Source organism: Arachis ipaensis, chromosome B03, assembly GCF_000816755.2.
Source record: "Arachis ipaensis cultivar K30076 chromosome B03, Araip1.1, whole genome shotgun sequence".
Taxonomy (NCBI): domain Eukaryota; kingdom Viridiplantae; phylum Streptophyta; class Magnoliopsida; order Fabales; family Fabaceae; genus Arachis; species Arachis ipaensis.
Genome location: NC_029787.2, coordinates 116,768,244 through 116,775,680, shown reverse-complemented (window position 1 = coordinate 116,775,680; position 7,437 = coordinate 116,768,244).

Genomic DNA, 7,437 nt, shown 5'->3' with positions numbered 1-7,437 from the left:
CGACCTCACTCTAAGTGAGTTTTATTACTTGATGCGACCCGGTACACTTGCCGGTAAGTTTTAGGTGTTTTGGAAAATTCGTTTTTCCACAAAAATAACCATCACCACTCAGTTAGTCTGTCCTTAAAGTAAAGAAAGGTCAAGTGACTAATTAGTTTGATCTTCAAATCCTAGTTAATCCCTAAGGAAAGATTGGGATTATTGAAGTTCAATTCAATTAGCAAAGGAAAGCGAATAAAATTCTAAATCTAAATCCTAAAAGAGAGAGGAGAGAACCTCTCCCTCAAAACTACATCTAAATCATGAAAAGTAACTCCTTGGAGACTCCCTTCTGAATGGATGCATTCTCCCACTTCATAACCTCTGATCTGTGCCTTCTGGACTTGGATTTGGGCCAAAAAGGGCTTCAGAAATCGCTGGGAGCATTTTCTGTACTTTCTGGTGCGTGGCCTCTGTCACGCGTCCGCGTGGGTCATGCGGTCGCGTCATATGCATTTCGCTTAAGGCGCGCGATCGCGTCACTGCTATTTCGCGTTGGCACGCGGCCGCGTCGTCCATGCGATCGCGTCACTGCCAGTTTCTTCCGAAACTCCATTTTGTACTTTCCTTCCATTTTTGTATGTTTCCTTTCCATCCTTTAAGTCATTCCTGCCTTAGAGGATCTGAAACTACTCAACACACGAATCACGGCATCGAATGGAAATAAAGGGTAATTAAAATAATTACTTTTAAAGCATAGGAAACATGTTTTTCACATACATCACATAATAAGGAAGAAAAAGTAAAACCATGCAATTAACATGAATAAGTGGGTGAAGGACTGAATAAATCACTTAAATTAGACACAAAATATATCATAAAATATAGATTTATCAACCTCCCCATACTTAAACAATAGCATGTCCTCATGCTAAATCCAAGATAAAGAGTAAAGTAAGGTTGAAGTGGTGGAATCTCATGCAATGCAATTTATCCTAAATGTAACTACTTAAATGAATCATGCAATTCTAATTTTTATTCACTTGTATATAAAACTTACATGTAGTCAAATTAATTCACATTCTCAAGGAATCATATATGCATAGCCAAACCTTAGATAATGATAAGGCACTTTTACAATTGAGATGGGAAAGAAAAATATTTTACAAACTTGCAAGACAATTAATAATTTAAGTATAGATATATGTTGATGAGCTATTGAACCCTTACTAGATTTTGTGTTTACTCTCTAGTCACTCAGTGTTTATTGGGTTAATCACTCTATTCTTCTTTTTATTCTTACTTTTTATAACTTTATTCTTCATCTAACCAATCAACAATTATAGAATATAGGCATACAAAAATCATGAGGTCTTTAATCAAGGTTGTAATGGGGCCAAGGTAAAGGTAAGGGTATATGTATAAGGCTAAGTGAGCTAATAAGTGAATCCTTGATTAGTCTAAGATCTCACCTAACATACATATTTTGTATAAAGCAAAGCTTCTTTACCTATTTCCCCATATTTTTCTCACTTTTTATGTTACATGCTCATACATTAGTTTTAATTTTGTCCTATGTGTATTTGCTTTATCTTGTATTTGGGGAGTTCTTTTGTATCCCCTTTATTCAAATACTGAAACTTTTTTTTAATGCACATGGTAATTCAATTATTTTGATTTCACATGAGCATGCTTCCCAAAATTTTTATTTTGAATTATTTTATTCTTTTTAACTTTCTACCCTTTGTTTTTATCATCCATGTTCCCATAAGGTTCCCACACTTACACAATACACAGTTTCTATCTTAAGCTAACCAAGGATTCAACTTGGGATTTTTATTTTGTTTTTCTGCTTAAGGCTAGTAATGTGGTTATAAAATACGAGGGGAATTAAAGGCTCAAGGGGGCTAACAAGGGTGATGTAAAAGGTAGGCTAATTTGGGAATAGTGAGCTAGAATCAAACAATAGCCTCAATCACTTTCTTAGTATGTATCTATATTCTATAATCGGACATATAGATTAAAACAAAGTAAAGAACATCAGAATAAAAAAGAAGGGCGGAACACACAGGAATAAAATATTATGGTTTAAATGTAACCATACAATTAAGCTCAAAACTCACAGGCTGTGTGTTCTCTAACTCAAAAATCATATATCAGTTATATATGTCATGCAAGTAAAAGTTAAGAGTTCCCATTATTCTCAATGAAATTATTAAGGTGGCTCTAAAGTTTTAGTGTTTCTCCTTGATGAAATGTTGTTAACTAACTAACATGCAATGCTATATATACAAGGTGTGGGTTGTTTTTATTCTGTTCAAGTCTCTAGTTTACGTCCTTTTTATATTTTTAATTTAAACTAAGTTATCTTATGCTAAAAAGGGTAAACTATACTAATTAATCCACATTTTCTATAACTAATAAGTTAGAATTGCAACTAAACTAACTAGCTAAAATATGAACTAAGGTGCAAAATGCAAAAATAGAGTAAAAATACATGAAAATAGCAATGTATAAGTACTGAGAAAATAAAAATAAAAATAAAAGAGAAAAATACAGAAAAATAGCAAAATAAAATAAAAAGAGTCTGTAGTGGTTCACCAAAAAATACGCCAGAGATGGCGACCTCCCCACACTTAAAATGAAGCATCGTCCTTGATGCTCACTCAAGCAGGGTGTGAAGGGGTGTCATCACTGGAAGGGTGGGTAGCTAGAGTCTCTGTGGTGGTGGTCTGAGGATCTGCCTGCTGCAGAGAAGGTGCTGACTGAATAGGAATCTCTGGGTCGGAAGCCTGAATCTGATGCGGGGCCTCCTGCTGTGATGCAGCCTGCTCTGTGCCTGCCTGCGCAGCCTCTCTCTGTGGATGGGTCTCTGCCTCGTGGTCATCCGCCTCCTCCTCAGATGGCTCGGATGGGGTGTCAGGCTCGGAGGGGATGTCGCTGCCAGAACGGATCATCAGCTTCAGGTGCTCATAACGTCGCTTGCTGCAACGCTCAGATCTCTCGTATCGCCGTCGGTTGCGGCGCTCCATCTGGTCTAGCTGCCGAAACAGGCGGTGCACTAAGTGATAAACTGGCTCTGAGGCAGGTGGAGGTGCAGTGGTGGTAGTAGGGGTAGCTGTAGAGGAAGAGGGGCCGGCAGATGGTGTGGCTGTCTCATCAGTAGGAGTGAGGAATGGAGGTCTGTAGCCCAAAGCCAGAAAGTTTCTGCTGTGAGGTATAATTTTCTTGCATTCTGCAGCAGGTGGCTTTTCATTAGCATCCTCCCAAGGCACGTCAGCTCGACGGCCAAGCTGTGTAATCAGATATGGAAAGGGGAGGGTGCCTCGGACGTGGACCCTGGCCATGTAGTACCGAATAAAGCGTGGCAGGTACAGGTCCTTACCCTCCATCACACACCATAGGAGGGTGATCATAGTGGCAGGTAGCTCCGTCTCATGGGTGCTCGGCATAATAAAGTTGCTTAGGATCTAATGCCATAGCCGAGCTTCATCGTGCAAGTATACCCACTTGATTCCCTTAGGCATGGTGGTGTTCTGACCCATGACCCATGGAACAGTCGGGGTCAAGGGCTATCCTTGCCTTGACGGCATCCCAGTCAAACTTCATGAAGCGCATGTCCTCCTCAGCCTGTTGATAACCATCTGGCTGATCGGATTTAGGCAGGAACTTCAGAACATCCTCTATGGCCTTTTCAGTGACCAGTATCTGCTTCCCTCTTAGGTGTACTGCATCTAGGGAAGTTTTAAAGTAGTTGCAGTAAAATTCCCTTACCCAAGATGCATTGACCTCAGTCAGGTTTCTCTCCAGGAAGAACCAGCCTCTTTGTTTGATCTGATCAGAGGTGTATTGCTGGAGTTCTTCTGGGATCTTCAGAGTCCTCTCCAAGTACAGGTTCCTGGAGGTTGCAAACACCGGATACTTCAGCTCGTAGTATTGGTTTGCAAACTTAATGGGATCAGTAGCAGGGAGTAGCTGGTCAGCCTTCTCCTGGGGGGTAAAGTGTTTCTCCCGCCAGGAGTCATCATGCATGATGTCCAGGATGGACATGGAGGATTCACCTCTTTTCCGTTTGCCAGTTATTGCCTTTCCTTTTCCCTTTCTTTGGGTGTCTGACATCCTGAAAAATAGAAAACCAGGATATAATAAAAATAGGAAAACAGGTAGGCAATTAATCAAAAGAAGCACATAATGGCAAAGGAGCAGTAGAAAAATGAGTTAAGTAAATGTGCATTAAGGATAAACCAAGACATGAATGGAAACAAAACAGTTTACAGAAAATTGGGCAGCATTCCGGCTAAAATTGGATGTTCCCGGAAAATAATCAGCAATCAGAATAGTTCATATGAATTAAAAAGATAGCTGCAATTATATATGAGGATTATGAACATGAAAAAGCAGTGTAAAGAGCAGCATGAAATAAGAAATTACAGCATATGAACAATACTAACATCACAGCAACAGCAGAATTGCGAAATTAATAAAGCAAGAAACACGAACAGCGCAATTAATCAGGCCTAAATCCACTAACCACATCCTAGGCTACCTAACCACCTAGAATCCACTACAACATGAATATCTAACTAGCCTAATTATGAACATAAATAGAAAAATATGTAATTAACTAGGAATTGAAAGAAAGGTGGCGTTTGGCGGAACCTGGAAGGCGTATGAAAGAAGGTGGGGCAGAGAGGTGGCTGGGGGATGGTGGTGGTGGCGGCTGACACGGCGGTGAAGGGTAGTTCTACAGTGGTGAGGGCTGTTCAAAGGCAGGGGGTTTGGAGTAGGTAATGTGGGTAGGGAGAAGGAAGGGAAGGGGGGTTGGTGGCGGTTGGAGGCACGGCGGTGACGGCGGCGCGGTGGGGGTGGTGGTTGCGGAGGGGGGCAGTGGTGGTGGAGGGAAGAAGGGGAAAGAAGAAGAAGAAAAAGGGGGAAGGAGGAAGGGGGTGGCGTGGCAGTGGGTTCTGGGTGGTCGACGGGGGCGGCGGTGGTTGGTGGTGGTTGGTTGGAGAGAGAGAAGAAGGAGAAGGGCTGGGGGGCGCGAATGGGTAGGGTTCGTGTGACTGGGGGGTTAGTAAATTTAAATCCACGCAATCGTGTGGGGCACGCGGTCGCGTGGCTGGGGTGAAATGAGGGTTGACGCGATCGCGTGGGTGGCACGATCGCATGGAATGGGTAAAAGAGGGAATGACGTGGTCGCATGAGGCGTGCGACCGCGTCGCTAGAAATTGTGCTAAACGCACACTTTCAGCGTCGTTTCAGTGCAACTCTCTGTCTCCTTTGGGGTGTTGTGCAATTCATGCGACGCGATCGCGTCGCTCACGCTGTCACGTGGGATTGGTGTTGTGCAAGTGACGCGATTGCGTGGGTGGCGCGATCGCGTGGGTCGTTTTGTGCGAAACGCACAATGGCCGCACGATTCCAGCCTAACTCTCTGGATGTTGGGGATTTACGCCGATCTCCAGATCACGCGGCCGCGTGAATGACACGGACGCGTGGGGAGTGTTTTTCGCAACTGACGCGATCGCATGAGTGATGCGGTCGCGTCGCGCACCCTTTCTTCTTCTTTTTTTTTCTTTTTTTTATGCAAGTATGCAATTATGCAGTATGCAATGCGAATGAATAATATTCAGGTTCAATTGAAAAGGATAATAAAAATAAATAACACGAAATAAAACTGAAAAAAAGGAACGACCATACCATGGTGGGTTGTCTCCCACTTAGCACTTTTAGTTAAAGTCCTTAAGTTGGAAATTAGATGAGCTTCCTGTTATGGCGGCTTATGCTTAAATTCATCCAAAAATCTCCACCAATGTTTGGAATGCCAATAGCCTCCGGGGTCCCAAACTAGGCATGTAAAGCTTCTAAGCAGCTTCAAACAGATTCTCAGGCTCCCCGGGTGACGAATGTCAGAATAGATTCCAGGATCCCAAACTTTGCTTTTAAATCCGCCTCCATTTGGATCTATATTTTTCCATTCGGGCGGTTTAGAAATTAGATTCTCACCAAGATAACCAAACGTTTTCCGAGATCCATTCGATCTATATTTGGATCGTACACTTTGAGTTGAAGCGTGGAACCTTATTGAACCTTGGGCACTAGCTCTGAGCACGAGCCATTTTCCCCTTACTCTTAAAGCCGCAAAGAGCTCTAAGCTGGCCATCTGTTTCAAGCAAACCATATTCAAGTGGGAAAATAAAGTTAAAGGTTAAGGATTGTACCCATTTGAAGCTTGTATTAGGTGGTAATGGCCTTGGGATAGGTGTTTTCAGTGGTTCTATGAGTTCTACTCCCTTGTGCTCTTCTGTGAATTTCTTCACTTTCTTGCAGACTTCCTCAATTGCATCTATGTCCTGATCAAAGCCTTCTATGTCTTCCTCGTCACTTAAGTCATAAACGGGAGGTTGAGAGAAATCTACCTCCGTATCATCTTCATATTTACTTGGGGAAGATTCTTTGATCTCAGAGAATTCACTTGCTGATGCAAGTTCACTACTGGGAGAACTTGACTTGAGATTATCATCATCAAGGAAACTAGCTTCTTGGATTATTCCGTCTAGTTCTTCATAAAAGATTTGCTGTGGAAGTTGTGCACTATCCTCCTTAGCATCAATTGTAACGTTCTTAATAGAATTCTCCACAACTTCGGATTCCCATGGAAGTTCAGCGTCTCCTAAGTCTTCAACCAACTCCTCTTCTTTCATAATGACAGCTTTCTCTACTTGTTCTAATACGAAGTCATGCTCTGTCTTGTCCACTGGAGTTTTTAGTATCTCCTTCATGCTACGCTCTTCATTAGATTGTCCACATGGGGCTCTGGGAGGCCCTTGAATGTTCGAACGTCTAGAAGTTAATAGACTTACTGCTTGCTCCAGTTGATGAAGGGTTGTTTGAAGTTGATCTATTGTTTCCTTGAGGTGAACCTCTGATTCTTGGGGTGATAGATTTGGACGTGATACATGGGGAAGTGGTGGTGTTTGGGAGTAATTGGATTGGAATTTGTGTAAATGAGGATCATACGGTAGTGAATGGTGAAAAGGAGCTTGTGAGTGTGGTGGTGCGAAATTATGTTGAGAGGATGGCCTATAAGCACTGGGTGGGGCTTGTTGGTAACTACAAGGTTGTCCACCATGTCTATTGCCATGGTATGCATTGTAGAATGGTCTTTGTCCATGATATCTTGGAGGGTACTGTTGCCTAAAGGGTTGATCAGATCCTCTTGGCTCCATCCATCTTTGATTGCTCTGACCTTGATACATGTTCTTGTTATAACTTTCACTCCTTTAAAAAATATTAGAACCAAACTCAAAGCGAGAGGGGTGAGAATTCAAAGTAGCTAATGGAAATAAAAGGGGAAAATAAAGACAAATAAACAAGTAAAAGAAAAGTATTTACAATAACTAATAATAAGGCACACAATTGCAGTTCCCCGGCAACGGCGCCATTTTGAAAGAACTG